The following is a 20,172-nucleotide window of genomic DNA, read 5'->3' on the forward strand; positions in this document are numbered from 1 at the left end:
TAATGGAGTCCCAAGTGCTGTCTTAGCCAAAAAATATTAATTGTACTTCTCTTCACATTCTGTTAAGCAGCCTTTTGATCAATTCAGAGGTCCTGTCTTCAGTGGCTGATGAGTAAACTTTCTATGCAAAACTTGGCTACAACCCACTCCTTACTCATGAGATGCTGAGGAATGACCTGTGGTGATTCTGTAGTCATCCAGACTTTGGTTCAGGTTCCTGCTCTGCCACAGGCCAGCACTGTGACCCAGGGCAGTTCATTTGGCTCTGCTGAAGTTCATCATCCTCATTTGGAAGCGATGGTAATGATCACCTGCAACACGGTGGTCGTAAAGATGAAATGTGGTGGTGTTTGTAGAGTTCCTGGCACAAAGAGCTGCTCAATGAATGTTCAGTTCAGTTATGAATGTTAGCTAATATTAATATTGAAAGCTCATTTTATGAGCCATTCTCAGGTCAGATTCCCTTCCCTTGAGTGTTCCAAGCACAATTTACCTTGTGCATTCTGCTAGAAGCCGTGAAATTAACACAGAGCTCACTCCTAGTTTTGCAGCTCTGTAGCTGGATTTTGGGTCAAAAGATAGGTGTTGTAAATGGTGTTTGGGTAGAGTGGTGGTGGAGTTCCCATCTATGAATTCAGGTGTCCTAGATTCTTCTCTCTGGCAGTGGAGAATGAAGATGCTCAAGATTGTAGCAAACAGATACATGTCTGTCTGTAGCAAACAGATGCATGCATTGTCTCCTCTTTACCAAATGCCATTTGTGCTCCCTTGGGAAACTAAAGGAAATCTGAGACCTTTTGAGCTGTTTTCAAGTCCAGTCCCCAGATGCTTAGACCTTGGGTTTCCCAGCCTGATGGTAAAGGCTGAGTTCCCCTATATGAGCCCTACCCCTTCAAGTCAAAGCCTGCCTAAAACCAAAAGCGGTGGGTGGTCTTACTGTTCTCCCAGTGTTTTAGAAACTACCCTGCCTAGGCACCCTGGAGGGAGGCAGAAACACTGTTAAACCTTCTTCTTTCTTGGATATATGCGCCTCAGCTGTTGCCAGAAACTTTATGTTGTTTTAATGCATTTTTGTGTGTGTGTGAGAATCCATTTTCCAGCCCTGCTGATGGAAGGCGCTCATCTCCCCTTTTTATGACTGAAAGCCAGCTGAAGATTCAAAGTTCATTCTGGAAAGCACAGTGGTGGTTTCTCCTCCTCTCGTCCTCCTGCACTTGGGCATCAGCCTTTTAATCTTTCGCCTGGGGAAAAAAATTCTAATGTACTGTAACTAGGATGTTTTTCAAAATGAGGAACACTTCAAAACAAGTTTAAATATAAATGAAATCGGTTTCCAAATGTCTTGCTTTTAAAAAAACGCAGATGTTTTATATTTATTATATCATTTTTGTTTTATCACCTTGCAAAATTTTACAGCATGGAATTTTATTTAATGCAGTGGCATTTGAACAGCAATATTAGACAGCTGTATTTGTTTCGTATTTAGGGCCTCTTTTTCTCTCTTTGGCAGGATATTAAAACTGAAACTAATGTAACCTGGTGTTTTGGGAAATGTGGACGAGGCATTTTGCTTATTGGTAATTGAAAACAACAACCCTCTCTTCTCCAAATGTACCCCTCAAAAAATAAACTTTATTGCTTAGATAAATGATTATATGTTTTGAGAGTGCCAGGAAGTTCAAATGAAGCCACTTTAAGGAAGACTTGGCTTCTCAAGTTCAGGGTCCATGTCTCTTGACTTTTGCTGTGTGGTGCCAGGCGAGGTCTAATAAATCGTGCTGTTGACGTGTTGCTTTTGCTGATTTCAGATTTTTAAGAACGTATGATAGAGATGAAGATTGCAGTTCAGCTAAAGAACAGACTTATTTTCAGGAATGCATAAGCCAGATACCATTTCCCCACTCTCTTTTACCTCTCGGTTCCTCCTCCACGTCCTTTTAGTTTGCTTTTCTAAGATATTCCACTGGTGTCTTTAATGAGGGTATCGGCTGAATGTTCACAGCTGAAAAAAAATGCCAGCTTTCTTTCTTTCTTTTTTGTTAAATTTTCCTTCTACAGGCAGACAGGTTTCTAGTTTTCTCCTAACCAAACCACAGACTCTCTGCTGATTCTCACACCCTCTGGTCACAACGAAATCCCCTATTAATTAAACTGAAGTTACATCTGAAATAAATCACTTGGTGAAAGAAACCCACTGTGGCATTTTTCTAAAGATGTTGGCAGTCATTAATGAAACATTTGGAGACTGGTGACAGTTTGGATAACTCTTAAAGTGCTAGAAGATGTTGATATGTCAATAAGTTCTGTGGACCCTAGGTAGGTAGATGTCAGAAGATCTAGCAGTGCTGAGTAATAATTTTTGGTTTTTCTAAAGATCTTGTTTTTTTGTTTTGTTTTGTTTTTTTGTTTTGCGGAGGGGGTGATGAGGAGAGTGGACTGGTGAAAGATATTCTTTGAAGGGAAGTTTATGGTGGTCAGAGGCTGGCAAACAGTGGCCCACCAAGTCTAGCCTGAAGCCTTTTTTTATAAATAAAGTTTTATTGCAACACAGCTACACCCAGTATGTATGTTTTGTCTGTGGCCCCTTTTATGCTACAGTGGCAGAATTGAGTGTTTTCCACAGAGACTGTTATATATCTAAATGCTAAATAATATAAATACTAAAATATTTACTAACTGACTCTTTAGATATAAAATTTACCATCCCTTGATATAAGTAATTATTTTACAGGAGTTTGGTTAAATGGCAATCATTTTGTATTAGAAAACCAGGCCTACTCACAGTGGAATGATGAGATTCTATATAATCTCAGGTACCTCACTGCTCCTGAATATAATAATGTCATGTGCCTCACTGCTCCTGTTCTTTAACTCACTGCAGACATTACAAAATTACAGCTCAACCAGTCAATTACATTCTCCCACTTTATCCAGATTTGGTCTCAGGAACTTTCTTAGAATAGTTTCTAGGCAGCCACTGCCCATGGACCACAGGTATCATGGTAGATAAACCCATCTCCCTACCCCTGTGGTACAGTCTTTGTCCTGCATCTTCATCCAACATTATAACCTTAGTTACTCATAGTTTAGGCACTGGTTCTAAGCCTGGTGGGAGGTTGTATGATGTTGTAGAGTTATCCTGAGGGTTCATGAATCTACAAGGGCATCAAGCATTGCAAAGATTCAGAGAAATATCATTTCCATGTGTTCCTTCCCTGATAGCTCGGTTGGTAAAAAATCTGCCTGCAATGCAGGAGACCACAGTTCGATTCCTGGGTTGGGAAGATCTGCTGAAGAAGGGATAGGCTACCCACTCCAGGCTTCCCTGTTAGCTCGGTTGGTAAAGAATCTGCCTGCAATGCAGGAGACCATGGTTCGATTCCTGAGTTGGGAAGATCTGCTGGAGATGGGATGGGTTACCCACTCCAGTATTCTTGGGCTTCCCTAGTGGCTCAGCTGGTAAAGAATTCACCTGCAATGTGGAAGACCTGGGTTCGATCCCAGGTTTGGGAAGATCCCCCAGAGAAGGGAAAGGCTACCCACTCTGGTATTCTGGCCTGGAGAATTCCGTGGACTGGTTAGTCCATGGGGTCAGAGAGAGTCGGACACAACTGAGTGACTTTAACTTTCACTTTTTATGTGTTCCTTCATTCAAAAATATCTCTTGACACTCTGCCCACTTTGGCCAGACTCTGTCCTAGGCACTGAGGCGTCAGTGGGGGAATAAAGCATGCCAAGTCTTTGCTCTTCAAGAAGAAAGCAACCTTGTCCAGGGAGCAACAATAGAATTAAAAACAGAATATAATGGCAGGTAGTGCTGACAGCCACAAAAAACATCTCAGCAGGGTGAAGGGATAGAATGTACAAGACTGTTATTTTAAGTAGGAAGGTCAAGAAAGACTTTGGTAGGGAGATCATGGTTGAGCGGGGCGTTGAGGGGAGGTGGCATTTCCAGCAGAGATAACAGAGGCCAAAAATGGGCAAGTGCTGGGTGTTTTCAGGTGCAGGGGGAAAGCAAGGAAGATGGAAGCATTTCGACTGTCATGGCCCTGGGGTACAGCACGGCAGCTGAAACTCCTTTCCCATGTCTTGCTCCTCTGATCCCTCAGCACCCCTCTGGAAAAGGCAGGGCCACCCTGCCTGTCCCACAGAGGGTAGGCTATACAAGCCGTTCTGAGCAGCAGTAGCGCATCACATGTCACACAGCTGAGATTAGAGCCCGAGGAGGTCCCAGCTTCCAGATTAGGCTTTTTTTTAAAGCTTATTTCTATTTCTTATTGAGAAGTCTGTCTTAGGGCAGCACATGATAAGATGCTTCACTCCCCCGTGAATGTGGGCTGGACTTACTGTCTTGCTTCAGAAGAATAGACTACAGAAAGGGGAAGGGAGTAAGTCTGTGGTGGAGGAGCCGGCCCTGCTCACATTAACCAGGCGATCGGGATGAACATGTCCAGGGATGTATGGATGTGTAATTATCACATGCCTCCTGGTAGGATGTGATGAGCAGGTACTTCACCTCTGTGTTATTCTTCCCCCAAACTTAGGACCTCAGTTGAACTATGAGAAACACCGACAAACCTAAATTGAGGGATGTTCTGCAAAGCGTCCTGACCATACTCAGAAGTGTCACGGTCGTGAAAAACGTGCAGAGACTGAGAAGCCGGCGTAGGTGAGAGGAGACTAAGTTGACTAAACGCGGTGAGTTATTTGGAATTTGACATTGGAACAGAAAAAAAGACATTAATAAAGAACTAGTAAACATCTAAATAAAGTCTGACTTTTAGTTAATAGTGTAAGAAAAATATCTCTAGGGGATCTGCCCAACCCAGAGATCAAACCTGGGTCTTCCACTTTGTGGCTAGATTCTTTACCGTCTGAACCACCAGAGAAGTCCATTTAAAAAAAAAAAAGCAAAAACACCTAATCATATATTATTTAATATATTTTGTTTCTTTTGCTCAATAGTTTATATATTGAGCAAAAGAAACAAAATATATATATAAAGCTCCACCAGCTGTGGGTGCTTTGGAGATGACTCTAGAATTACAGTATCCTTGTAGTGTCCTTGGCCGGCGGCTGCAAACTCACATCTATCTCTGCCACTGTGGTCTGGTCCCTGGGAGAGTGACCCTTAAGAGTGAACGAGATGCCCAGCCACCTTGAAGGCACAAACCCTTGATGGATGGGTTTTAATGTCTACAGTGTGACATGCTGTAGGACTTCTCTTCTCCCCCAGCAGCCTTCTGCTTCCAGAAAAGTCTGAAAGAGCAGGTAAAACGGATTTGATTAATGCCTGGGGCCTGTGGGAGTTAAATATTCTTAAGACTTTTCAGCACAAGCGGTTGACAGAAGCAGCCCTTAATTACTCCATCCAGCTGAGTGGTCTGCAGTGGCTCAGACAGTGGGCCCTTGTTTCCGAGGGCCTGGTGGGGATGCGAGGGGCCAGGAGGCACTGGGTGGGAAGGGGCCGCCCAAGTGTGGGTTCCAGCGACCAGGTTTTGGAAGCTGACCTTCTCCACCATACCACATCATGAAATCCAGTGCTTGTCATCAATCTGTGGAAGCCTCAGGTAGCAGTGTAAAGCAGGCTTTGGGGGAGGTCCTAGAGTGGGGAGTTACTATCTTTTAAAACCACCATCTCATGTGTGGTTCTGCTGAATAAATGACTTACTTTTCAAAGAAACTAGAAGCAGTTAGCTGGTAGAGAGGTGGTCTATCAAAGGGAAAGTCAAGGGCAGGGGGACCATTCCCAATCATTTGTTCTCCCATCCATCTCCATTTCCTGAAAGAAAGGACCTAAGGGGTCCTTGGAGCTGGACCACCTCCCCAGGTGGCCTACGGTTTCTGCCTGTGTACCCCTGCAGTCCCAGGTCTCGGCTTTCTCAGGAGCCACTCTGGGGAGTAGTAGCTATGCCCTCCCCAGAAGCTCCCTAGAGCCAGGCAGTGTCATGAAGACGTGAGGTCCTGTTGGTTTACCTTACTGTCTCCAATCCATGGGGGTGGGCAGTTCCAGAGAACAGTGATGGAGAGGCTGTGAGCATGTATTAACTGAGCATCTGGCTTGGGGGCATCAACACTGAGGTGGTCTCAGGTCAGTCTGCCTAGGGCTTTAGTACAGTCTGCCCTTCTTCGGCTTTCCTGACACAGAACAGCAGGCTATTTATTCTCTGTTCATTCATTCATTCAAGGAGGGGCAGTGAGGCTTTGGACCTAGAGACTTGAGATCCATTTCTGGCCTTTCTATTGCCTTGTTAGATGACTTTGGAGAAGTTACTTAACATGTTAGAGCTTTAACTGTAAAAATAAGGCTGAGAAAATCTATTTTCTAGAATTTCCGTGAAATAATTCTAGAATTAATTCCGTGAAATAATTTCTAGAATTTCAGTGGTATAAAGAAGAGTTTCTTGGCACTATTGACTGTTTGGGGTGAGTACTACTTTGTTGTAGGGGTCATCCTGTGCATTGTAGTATGCCTAGCCAGCATCCCTGGCTCCTACTAGCTAGATGCCAGTAGCTCCCCTGTCCTCACTTTTGACAGTTAAAAATGTTTCCACATATGGCCAAATGTCCCTGGAATGGGGACGAGGACAAATTTTCCTTTAATGAGAGTCTCTGGCCTAAAGAATGGAGTGCAGATTGCATGGTTTGTGGCCCTGAGACGCTGGCTGACAGTAACTCTTACTTTCTCCTAGATGCTATGGGCCTTGGCAAGGAGTTCTAAAGCAGAATTCCCGCCTTCCAGACACTTCAGAGGCAAAGTGGAAAGAAAGGACAAAGTCAGATAAAAAGATACTTAACAGTGCAGATTGCGTTTGGGTGGTTGGTCCCTTGAAATCATGGCACTGATTGCCAAGAGGGAGTGAAAGTTTAGAAAGATCCCAGTGGTGGGAGAGACTCTGCGTTCTGCTGTAGTGATGACCTGGCTCTGCATGAACTCTGGGCAATGCTGGTCTCCCAAGTCTTAAGCACAATCTCAGCTACTCATTCAAGGGCAGGCATAGTCCTGACCACTTCTAACTAGATAATTTACAATCATGAAGAAAAGACTACTTTTCTCAGATCAAAACATTTCCGGATAAAGGAGTGAAATATTCAAAAACAGTAGTCAGTCTTGGGGTTTGCAAAGTTTTGTGGGTTCTTTGCCTATAAATTTGACAGTGAAGTTACTTTTATCTAACTGTTCTTTAACTCTGTCCTCTTTTCTTTATATAACTAGTAGGGAGGAGAATACTTGCCTGTAGTGATTCTGATATTTCCATAAATACCACAGTAGATTTGAAGAATGAGGCAAGGGGGAAAAACGTGTAGCATTGTACACTTCAGAGTTTCATGGCCTTGGTGATCTTCCTTAACTCCCTGGTTTTAATAACAAGAAAACCAAGGCCCCAAGAGGTGCAGTAACTTGCCTAAGGTCACTCAGCCCAATAGGGTCAGAGATAGCCTAGGGACTCCTGACTAAGTCAGTCAATCTCTCATGCCTTAAATCTTCCTTTTCTGATATACTTCTGTTATTTCAAGGGATAGTTTGCATTTATTTTGGTTTTGCCTTTAAAAAAAAATCACTGAAGCAAAAACTCCATGAAACCCTAAATAATTACACAAAGTAGGGAGTTTGATGTCTCTAATTGGGAAGGAAATTGAACCCTCCCATCCTTTCTGGCTCCCTTTGAGGACAGGAGGGTTGTGCTAACCTGTACTCCTTTGGATGAACTGATCCCCTTTCAGGTTTCCAGCAACCACCACAGTCTAAGTTAATCCCTTCCTGCCGGAAGAAAAACACAAGTTGAAATGAATGATGAGTTTAGATGCTGCTTATTGTTCTTAATTTCTTTTTTAAAATTGTGGTTTCTCTATCATTTCATCCTAGGTCTTGAAGGTCTTTCTGTGGCGGAAGTGTCTTAAATATTAAAAATGAATAAATAGAGGATTGTCTTTTCAGCATCTGGCAGATTTATTTTGGTTTTAGGAGTCTAAATAGTTGAAAGTTTCAGTTTTCTTAGATCCTGTAAATGCAAGTGTCGAACAGCTGCCAAAGTCATCAAGATAGCTAAGGATTTAACTGGTTAGGTTTGTCACATTAATTCAGGGTTAGCCCAGATCTAAAGTTTGTACATTCTGACAGGTTCGTCTTCACTCCTTGAGATCTGGGTAGTAGTCATTTCCTCTCCTGGGGCCTTAATATGCTCTCTCTGAGCAGTTTCTGCTTGGACTGCTCTTGCTTAACCACAGGGGAAGACAGTCCTTTCTCTAGTGCCCATAGGTGACCTTTGCCCTTGTGGAGCATACATGTGTCCTGACCCCAGACAGAGGATTGTGCAAGTCCCAGGTGTATCTTATGGGAACATTTGGCTGCATGCATTATATTCTGTATATTGTAAATGGACCATTCTGCCAGCTGGAGAAGCCACCAGGCACATCCCTTCAGCCAAGGCTGTGGTTGCTCCTTCGTGGGTCATAAGTGCTCCAAACTATCACATCTCAAAGTAGAACTCCAAGATTCCCATTGCTGTCTGGGAGGCTGAGATGAGGGCTTTGCCACTTTCCAAGATGCAGACCTTTTAGCTGGCAACATCATGTTCTAAATAGTATGCATGGGCCTGACGACTCCATATCATTGGATTTCAGTTCTGGTTTCACACTGGGGTCATGCAAAGAGTTTTAAAGAATACCACTGAAGCTTCTGATCTAATTGGTCTGGGGTGGGGGAATTCAGAGCAGGTGGTTTCCATATATGGCCAGGTTTGAAAACCACTGTTTGAAATCTTTGAACCAACTTTCAGTACAAGCCATGCCTGCCTCTTGTCAGTGGTAATGATTATAATGATGCCAGTGACGGTGTTGATCAGAGCTAACTGTATTGAAAGGCTAATTGTATTGAAACTTACTATGTGCCTGATTGTATTATGAGCACTTTTACATGCCTCACCTGAGGTTACCTTTGTGGCAACACTGTGAAGCAGATGCTATTGTTGCTCTTCTTTGGGCATATGAAAGTTGAGGCACAAAGGAGTTAAATCAATCCCCTAAGCATCCTCCCCCACTGCAGCTAGTATGCAGCAGGCTCCAGGAAGATCTCATGCTGTATGGGGTGGACATTGCTGGACACGGAGAGTGGGAACATCAGAATGTTGTCACAGCCCATGACAAAGGTCTAAAGCTCACTGAGGCCTCGGCCATATTCAAGAGAGTAGTACTGTCAGATGGAAACACCTGCAGTGGCTTATGTTCTTAAATGAGATGTCCTTAGGAGGAAACATTAAGGAGGGATTGAAGGCAAGGACAATAATGCAGAGGTCTTCTCCTGACACTGCGTTGATGGGAGAACATGTAAATGCAGCCAGTTCCCTTTAACTCTTTCTTGTCTCTCCTCTAAGACTGCTTAGAGGCTGTTTCTGAGGGTATCAGGCTGAGCCTTGCAAACCAGTTGTCTTTGGGGATCTCTGTACATTTCAAGCTGTTTCACAAGCTACTGGGCTGTCCAGAATGCCAAACATTTTTCTTATGGAAATGTGCTCTGTGTGGTTTTAATTCATGTCCCCCTTCTGTTGTCTTCCTGGACAGCTTTCGTTTCCTGCTGCTTCCTGTATCTTTTATTCCCTTGGTCCAGATCCACCTCCTCTTGTCTACCTAGCACTCTTCTCTGAGCAGCCACATCTTCCTGCTCTGCCCCATGACTCTCCTGGTCCTCCTGGCTCTCATCATCCAAATTCTTCTTCTGAGTCCACTTTCCCTGTAACGTTCATGTGAAATACGATGCTACTTGCCATTACTTCCCTCCAAGCCGTAGCAGTACCAGAAGGAGCAAAGATGCATGATAGTCAGTTCTTCAATATTGTCATGCTAATTGTCCTCTGATAGTTTATTCCATGGTGGTTTTTCATGTATTACTTTATTCATTCATTAATTTATTGGGAGTCTGAACTTGGGAGGGAAGAACATGTCTCCTGCTACTGCCTCAGGAGCTGTGCCCTTGCTGGCTCAACACTAATTATTAGTAGTGTAAAGCCAAGTTTCTTTAAGTTAGGATCTTTAAATTCATGATACAGAAACTGGTTGTTAAAGTTTAAAAAATTAGCACTGTCTTTTATTGTAACCCACTCTTCATCTTGTGCCCTGTGGATTTTTCCAAACCATTCTCTCCTTCTATCAATTTCATTTATCAAACTGTCCCATGCTCATAAGGCAGATGATTGGGGAAAGCACAGACCAGATTAATGAAATCAGCTGTTGGGCACAGATTCCTGTGCAAGGAGACTTCAGGCAGAAAGAAGTTCAGCTGTAGGCACACTTGGGTCTTGAGGTCAGATGGGGATCTCATTTATCTGTGCCCATTCCATTGCCCTCTGCCCTTCTTCCAGGGCTCTTTGACCTCACCCAGTTGCCTAATTTGTGTATGAAAAAGAGCAACAGTTGTACCAGCACCCTCAGTTTAGAGTTAAGCCTGCCTGGCCTGGAGAGAGGACAAGTCAGGTAGGCTGCAGGGACCCAGCAGGAGGGTTGGGGGAATCTGCCCCGGCTAAAGGTATTTCTCAGGAGGTCAGGAGCTAGGATCTTGGTGAGAGAGGAACACAGGAAAGAGTGAAAGGGAACAGGCAGAGGAAAGGAAGCTTTCACAAAGGAAAGTTGCTGATTCTGTCAGTGATCAATCACGCTTAACAAAGACGTTTGTGACACAGGGCCTTATTCCTCCCAGAACATCGCCAGCCTGCCTTCCAAGCCTATCAGAAGACACTGATATTAATTTAAATGAATGTCCCTGTTCATGTTGGCAGCTTTTCCCAACATGGATGGAGTTGATGGACTGATGGTTGTGATTTCCACCCCCCGCCCAAATTTCCTTGATGTGGTCTCGGGTGGTAGGAACCACCTTCACAAGAGGCCACACGTTTTCCTAGATGCGTCCCCAAAAATGTCAACCTCAACTATAAGCTGAAAAAGACATTTCACATACATAAAATATGCAATTAAAATGATGAATTATTGTAAGATAGAATATTAGCCTTGTGACATTTTAATCTGAACGCGAGAGAAGAAGAAAGAGAGCTCAATCTGAAGCGCTCAATTAAATTTAGAATTTCCCCCCTCCATTGTTGTGAATAAATAGAAAGGATTCTGTAGCAGTCGGTGGAATTATTAATTGCAACTAGTGTAGAAGGTGCATGCACCATATCATGAAATGGAATATCATTGTTAGTGACTATATTTCTTGGTAATTAAGGCCTAGACTAATGATGCAAGTTTTCTCCAGCATGATTTTCATCTGATTATGAGGCTGCTTCATTAAGAGCACTCAGCCTAACGAGCTGTAGCTGTAATAAAGTAATTTTCTGTCTTGTGCTCTGATTGATAAAGAGTTTCTATAGCTAAAAGGAATTGAAAATATAATTATAATTAGAAATGGTTGAATAAAGTTATTACAGGATTGCTGAAGGGTAGTGCAGTTGACACCATAATGTTTTTTTGGAAGTGAGCGTCTTAAAATTAGACTTTATAAAGCAACAAAACTCCTTTGCTAATAACTGGGCCGAATGTTGCTGCTTCCATAAAATGAACATTTAGATTAAAGGAAAATGAGACTTTCCCACATTGTTCTCGACAAGAAAAACATATGCAAGAAGAATGCTGTCGCCTTTTCTTCCCAGCATTCTTCTCTTGTGAAGTAAGGCTTATGAACATACTTTTTTACTCCATTTATAATAATTTTCCTTTTGCCATATGTTGGAAAAAGATCTTTTTGATTAAACTGATGTCTTTTTAAGCATACAGTATAATTTTGGAGTTTCCCCTTGCCAATGTGCAAAGAGTTATGCTGTCTTTTTTTATATATTTATGAAGCAGTGGGTTTCATACAATTTTTCAAATTGTGTAGAGGGCTTTTTCCCTCCTGTCTTTGTCATGCATTGGTTGATATCAAAATTTAACTGGGGTGGATACAAGATTCCACCCCCCTCCCTCCCATGGGAAATGATAATCAACTTTTTATCCTAGAAACCTTATTTCTTTTTATGATGTTCACATTTATAAACCATGAAAACTCCGTTAGAGTGGTCCTTGGTGTGTATGTCATTGGATATGTCTGCAATATTGACATATAAATCTATGGCAATGGTTTTATTTAGAATTAGCTGATATACTTTGTGCTCCAAATTAGTTTCACATATTTAATTTAGTCTCTTTTGTCCCATTGTAGCTCCCTGCACTGCATGAAAAACATGCATATACTTTAAAGCTATATGGTTATGTAAATCTATTTTATGCAAACTTACCTAGATAGTATTGGGTCTGGACTAAACTTGGGAGTGGATCTTCCTAGACCCACACTTTCGACTATTTCAGATCTACCATTTTACACTGATACTGACAGTTGGAAAGACTTAGAATTTTGAGAATCATTTCTAACATATTATAAGGTAATAAAAGCATGTTATTGGAATACCATTAGTAACATTAGAGAGGGAAAGAAGGAGCAGAATTTTATTGGCTGTTCATTGAAAATGTTAGCTGTGATTAGTTACATAATCCTACATTAACCTGTAAATTAAAATTCCTTGGTGCAATTTGATGGCTGATTTAATTTTGTCTTTCTTTGTTTGCCGCAGGCTAATTCCATTATGAATTCTTTATACAGCCTTTTCCCTCAATGATTAGCAGCTTCTACTCAAGTTCTGATTACTATTGTACACTTAGCACTACATAAAGCCGGGGATTAATATTCCCCTGAAGAATTGTTGCTATGGATCTGCTCTATTCCTTCTAAGAGATGTTTCTGCAGCTTCAATTGTCCATAAATTATGATCTCTAGTGAATTATCAGTGGGAGTGAGCTGAGCTTAACAAGCTGAAGAGTGCACTCTAGTTCGGAGAGAGAAAAGGCAAGGGAGAAAGAGAAAGAGATTCTCAATTATTAATTGTGAGGTTGGATCATTCAGAAGAAGTGATATTTTCCCCAGCTCTATCCTTGTAGACATGTACAAATCAGAATGAGGTTGTGGGTTAAAACAGAAGCTTTAAAAATCTTTCAATATTTAGTGATCGTAACACACCAGAGGGCCTAAATTACCTGCAAACAGGGGAAGAAAATGCTGGCTGTGCCACTCAGTAACGAAGCAGAGCTATAGGGTGTGTTTTATTTTTAGAAGTGGCACTGTCTTAATTCATGAACTGTGGTTTTCCCACTATCAGTTGAGGAATATGTACCATTGGTTTAAAATGTCACTGGGAATAACAGAAGAGTTGAATGGAATAGACCTAAGGAATTTTTCAAAATGAGCAAGGCTTTTCTCAATAAGTTGGTCTTTCCAGGAAAAGTTGATGTACAGCTTGGGAAGGGTTCCTCAGTTTTATTTTGCTAGGACTCAAGATCAGGGATGGATAATATTTGGGGTTGTTTTTCTTTGGAATTAGCATAACAGGAGACTGTATTCAGGGTTAATTTGGAGTGTTAGTCTAAATAATCCCAGGTACCCATTCCTTCCACTACAGAGCAGTCTGCTGGATGGATTCTGGCTCCTCTGAAGGACACTGTGGTCCTGTGATGTGTGGCAGAGTGCTTACTGGCTCAGATGCTGAGAGCGAGTTTAACTGGAGAAACCCGTTGGAATCAGGCTGAGACCACCAGGCTTGATGAATTGCTAGCTTTTACCAACACATGTTACAGTCCAAGGAAATACACACCTGAATAATGAATCATGTAAGATGATTCTTCTTTCTTTCCTCTTAATTTCCTTCTTCCTTTTTACTTCCTTTCTCTACTTTATTCTTCAACCTTTCTTTTTTGGATTTTTCTTTTTCTTTTCTCATTCCTCCTGCAGCCACTTATCCCCAAAGGGCTAAAATATGCTGGCATTTTAAAGTTGAAGCAGAATGGTGAATTTTATTGCTACTTGGAAGGCAGCTAAGGGCAGAGTCCTGAGGGAAGTGAGATAAAATAATGGAGTTAGAGCAATGTACTTAACAGAACAGACACAGTGGAAAGAATCTTTTCCAAGAGTTATCGCTTCCTGGTGTTCAAATTGCAAAGCAACAAATTCTATACCAAGTCCAGGTAATTCTGTTATTGAGGAAGTGTTTGCTCCCTGTGAGTCGCTCTGAAGTTGAAGTCTCAAATTGGATGGAGCATTTCTTTGAAGTGGAGGTCGTGCCTGTGTATCAGAACCTAGTCTCCGTAATGTGTTTTTGGGCAGTCAGTCTGAAGCCATATGCACACAAGCATGTGCATACATGCAGAAGTCCTGCAAGTATTGTTTGGGGTTCATTGCAGGACATGAGCTTAGGGAGGATGACAGTATCATTATTTATTCTCCAAGCTTAAACACTTTTGAAAATGAAAAGGCTGTTATTAATAATGGAGCCATTATTAATGACAGATGTAAGGGAGATGGTCCCAGCACCGAGGATATGTGTCAGCTTAGTCTTGGGTGAAGACTGCAGTCAAGTCCCAAAGGTAATGTCTCCTCCCTAAGCCCCTGTTCGTAGGCTTGCCCTTTCTTCCCACCACCTACTTTTGAGCTTTCTTTTCACGTTGAGGAATTGGCTTCTCAGTCTTGTCAAGAGTCAGAAACTGTCTCCCACCCTGTGTTTTCTCAGACTCCTTTGCACTGGAGCACAGACATGTGACCCTGATTTGCCCACCAGACACAGTCACAAGGGACTTGGCTTGGAGGCTAGTGACAAGAGGGAGCAGGGTCTCTGTAGAGCTTCTCATGTTTATTTTATTTTATTTTATTTTTAAAATTTTTCTTGGCTATGCCACATGGCGTGTGGGATCTTAGTTTCCCAACTGAGGATCCCACCTGTGTCCCTTGTAGTGGAAGTGTGAGGATTAACCACTGGACCACCAGGGAAGTCCCAGAGCTGCCTCTGATTTCCAGGTGCCGTGGTGGTTGTGCCGTGGGACCTGGAGCCCCGGGCCAGTCTGGGAGGAGGACTGCAGGGCAATCGTGGCTACATTCCAGACTGTCGGCCTCCCAGTCTTCTTCTCTTGTCCCCTGGAGATTCTGTGAAAGTGAATAGCTCATCGTCAAGGAGTTGCTGTAAGAATTAAATGTGAAACCACATGGGGGACAGTTAGAGCACACTGACCACAACTCACTGTCTTCAGGGAGCTTGGCCTTGGATTTCCAGATGCAGGGCCTGGGCAGCAAGCCCTGAGGGTCAGTGGAGGAGGCTGCCAGGGGAAGCCTTAGCTTCTCTGTAACCTGGAAATCCAGCGTCTGCCACCATGGACATGCTCACCTTCCTGGGCTTTGGGGGTGGGAATGGGGAGCCAGGGGCTATCTGGACCATGGTCCTTAGAAGGTGTGTGCTCTCTGGGAGCACTTAGTGCTGTTTTTAAACAATGTAGCCAATGGCATTTGGAAAGAAAAGTTCTATTTCATGGATTATTGTTCCTGGCCCCACCCGATGCTCTCCAAGCATGTGGAGCATGTGGCCACTCAAACCCTCCTCTCTGCCCATATCCACACACCCTGCAGAACAGTATGATCCCAGATAAGATCCAGAGTTACATAGTCTTCCAGTCACATTTAATACACATCTTTCACCATCTGATGGCATTTTTCGTGATGCTCTGTGTCCTAGTGATGTTTCAGTGCCTCTTACCAGTTGATCCCTGCATAACTGCCCTCTGCCCCCGCCCTGCTGTCTAACCCAGCTCTGCTTGGGATGGACTTGAGGTTGGAAACTGACAAAAGTTTTTTTAAGACATATTTTACCTCCATGATTTGGCTAAAGACCTGTCTTGAATCCAAATGTGAAGGAAGAAGAAAACACCTGAGACTTCCTTTATTTTGCATAGAGTCCCGTTCAGTAGCATTTTGACTTCCTGAAGGTGATTGATACCTCCTACTAGAACTTTGGACTTCCCTGGTGGCTCAGACGGTAAAGCGCCTGTCTACAATGCGAGAGACCCGGGTTTGATCCCTGGGTCGGGAAGATCCCCTGGAGAAGGGAATGGCAACCCACTCCAGTACTATTGCCTGGAGAATCCTATGGACAGAGGAGCCTGGTAGGCTACAGTCCATGGGGTCGCAAAGAGTCGGACATGACTGAGTGACTTCACTTTCACTAGAACTTTGTCCATCAGAGACTGGAGTTCAGCCCCAAGGCAGGAATCTGGCCCAGTGGCGTCCCCAGGCCCCACCTCAGGGATGCCTGCTGTGTAGCGCCGGCTAAAGGGCAATTTTATGTCACATGACTCTGGGACCCTGGTTCATAGGATGCTTACCTGCAGTTGAGCTTCCCTTGTGGCTCAGCTGGTAAAGAATCCGCCTGCGGTCTGGGAGACCTGGTTTCAATCCCTGGGTTGGGAAAATCCCCTGGAGAAGGGAAAGGCTACCCACTCCAGTATTCTGGCCTGGAGAATTCCATGGACTGTATAGTCCATGGGGCACAAAGAGTCGAACATGACTGAGGCTGCAGTTAGGCATAGGTTTCCCCCAAGGCATGTGGGAAAAAATATGAGCAGAATGAAAGAATACTAGAGGTGAAAATAAGTGATTTAGCTTCTTTTCCTGCATAAGGAATTGAAGGCAAGGGTATTGAAATGACTTCTACCACATCATCATCTGAATTCTAGCGACTTACACATCCTGTGTGTCAGGCCTTGTTCTAACCTTAACCATTCTGAACATTAGCTCATTTGAGCCTCATGACAGTTCTGTTAGGTATGTATCATCATCATCACTATTTACAGATGAGAAGACAGAGGCATGAAGAGGTTAAAAAATTGACCTGGATGAATCATGTAAACGACCGGTGGCAGAGCCAGAGTTAGAAGTCCAGACATTCCGCTTGAGGGTCTGGGTGCTCCTCCGCTATTGTGCTCTCTACCTCTGGAGACAGCAGCATTGAACCTGAGTGTGTTTGCTCTTGGGTGTAGTGGACTCTCCCACCGCTGTCTCTCTCTTTCTTTCCTTCTCTATCACTTACCTGTCTGCCTGTAGTTGAGGCTCCTCTCCACTGAGGCTGCTCCTCTGTGATTGCTGTCCCAGCCTCATTCCGATCCTCAGTCTGACATTTTCATGCCCACTGCCTCCTGGTTTTTACTGCCGCCTTTCTTGCCAAATACAAATAATGACTGTTCTTTTGCTATTGCTTGTTTCTGGTGCAGTGGGACAATGAGGGGAGCACAGAGCAGTGTCTCTCAGAGCACGGCTGTGGCAAGCCTTGAAAAGAGGGAACCCTGGTAACACACCCAGCCAAAGAGACAATTTCCTTGCTCCATTGACGCCTCTCCCAGGGAAGAGATTCTCAGTAGAGGAGCCAACTCTGGATTCAGAGGAAGCAGTGGCAGTCTCAATGGTGTGTGTGGCATGTGTGTGTTAACAATCACAGTGCGATGAGGGTACTGTGGTCTCAAGCTCCCTGATTCCCTGAACAGCATAGGCAATGACATTTAAGGCGGAAGTTCAACATTTTCCTGCTCTCATAGCTGCCACTGTGAGGGAGCGAATGAAAACCTCCAGTGAAAGGACCTCACATTCTACGGATGCCTCTCTTGCTTTGTATTTCCTCTCCATTCTAGTCACAGCTCACGTTGACTTTTGAGCCAAAGAAACTGAATAATTTTCCTTCGCCTTTGCTGAAAGACTTGCTGTCAAATTCCCTGCAAGTGGATTCCACTGATTTGCATGAGAGGGAATATAATCTGATGAAGATGTCAGTGTACACAATTGTTTTCTTATCTGTAGGCTTTCTGTTTCTTGTTTGGAAAGCATCTGATTTAAATATGACGAGCCATTTAGAGTAACTTATAGGGGTTTATGTGATGCCAAGTGGTCACATCTTTAAAGACCTCTTGGTTTGTATCATTAGGAAAAAAAATGATACAAAGGAACTTATTTACAAAACAAAATGGACTTACAGATATAGAAAACAAACTTATAGTTACGAGGGGAAAGGGAGAGGGATAAATTAGAGATTTGGTTTTCACAGATATACACTACAGTATATAAAATAGGTAAACAATAATGTCCTACTGTATACATAGAACAGGAAAAAAGTAAAAGTCGCTCAGCTGTGTCCGACTCTTTGCGACCCCATGGACTGTAGCCTACCAGGCTCCTCCCTCCATGGGATTCTCCAGGCAAGAGTACTGGAGTGGGTTGTCATTTCCTTCTCCAGGGGATCTTCCCAACCCAGGGGTTGAACCCGGGTCTCCCGCATTCCAGGCAGACGCTTTAACCTCTGAGCCACCAGGGATAATAACCTATAATAGAAAAGACTATGAAAAATAATATATATATGTACTGTATATATATATGTGTGTATGCACATATATATATAGTGCATATATATAGTGAAAAAAAGTGTTAGTCCTTCAGTTGTGTCTGACTCTTTGCAACCCTATAGACTGTAGCCTGCCAGGCTCCTCTGTCCATGGCATTCTCCGAGCAAGAATACTAGAGTGGGTTGTCATTCCCTTCTCCAGTATATATCTAGAGAGAATATACATATATGTATGCTGCTGCTACTGCTAAGTCGCTTCAGTCGTGGCCGACTCTGTGCGACCCCAGAGACGGCAGCCCACCAGGCTCCCCTGTCCCTGGGATTCTCCAGGCAAGAACACTGGAGTGGGTTGCCATTTCCTTCTCCAATGCATGAAAGTGAAAAGTGAAAGTGAAGTCGCTCAGTCATGTCCGACTCCTAGCGATCCCACGGACTGCAGCCTACCATGGGATTTTCCAGGCAAGAGTACTGGAGTACTGGAGTGGGATACATATATATATATATATATATATATATATATATATATATATATGGATTTCCCTGATGGCTCAGATGGTAAAGTGTCTGTCTACAAAGTGGGAGACCTGGGTTCAATCCCTGGGTTGGGAATATCTCCTGGAGAAGGAAGTGGAAACCCACTCCAGTGTTCTTGCCTGGAAAATCCCATGGACGGAGGAGCCTGGTAGGCTACAGTCATACACACACACACACACACACACACACATATGTGTGTTTATGTATAAATGAATCACTTTGTATGTGAAACACTGTAAATCAACCATACTTCAATTAAAAAAAGAGCTCTTGGTTAATTACAACTTTTCTTCTTTTTATGTCAGTTCTTCTTATCATGCTTATGGTGATAAGAACTTTTGTCTTTTTATATTAAAAATACTATGAAAGATAAGACCTTCTAGGTATAAGCTGCCTTCTAGGAGCTTATACCAAGACACATTTTAAAATGCATTTTAATGTCATTGGAAATTTGCAATGAATTCCATATAAATAAGATTCTAACACATTGCAACTATGTAACACTTTATCATTTATAAAATAGTATTATAATTCTAGGCAAGACAATGAAAGCCTCTTTAACTCCTTATGCAATTGAAACAATGCAGTTGAAAATTTTAAGCACCTTTTTTCAAGCAGAACCCCCACCCTTGGGATCCTGAGTGTCTCCTTTGCCCACTTGGCTCTGACATGGGGTTACAGGGTGTCAGGAATGACCCTGAGTTGTGAGGAGTACCAGTTGTCCTGACTTGTGTACACCCCTCACTTTTGCATTGTCTTTGATACTCCACACTATCTTTTGTGGGCAGATTTAAGCTTTCTTACAGTAGCTGATAGGATATTTCAAAGTTTTGATGTTGCCTGCCAGCTTCTAACGGTTTGTGCAGTGATTCAATTTTTAGTTGTGCAATATGTTTACATATGAAGTTATTTAAATCTTTTATCTAATTTTCCCTGACGATTGAAAAAAAAAAATCCAAAACAAGAGAATGATAATGTTGATATGGTGATTAAAAGTGTAGGTTCCATCAAATGAATGTACATGAAAAAGGTTGAATCGTCTTAGGTATGTTGTATGTGTTTTGGGATATATTCTAGCCTTGAGGTATGTATGTGTTCTAGTATTTGGGTTATGTATGTGTTCTAGCGTTGGGATATGTGTGTGTTCTAGCATTGGAGTATGTGTGTGTTCTAGCATTGGGGAATATATATGTTTTTTGGGTATGTTCTAGTATTTTTCAGCCTATTAAGTCAGGCAAATGAGTAAGAAAAGAGAAAATTATAGGACACACAATATGATAGAAATAGATTATTAAATACTATGTATAAAAACAATTCTGTAAGATTATTTTCCTTTTTATTAACATATAGTTGATGTACAATATTATGTAATTTATGTGTGTGCATGCTGTATGCTAAGTCACTTCAGTCT

This window comes from Budorcas taxicolor, chromosome 11 (genome assembly GCF_023091745.1).
Source record: "Budorcas taxicolor isolate Tak-1 chromosome 11, Takin1.1, whole genome shotgun sequence".
Classification (NCBI taxonomy): domain Eukaryota; kingdom Metazoa; phylum Chordata; class Mammalia; order Artiodactyla; family Bovidae; genus Budorcas; species Budorcas taxicolor.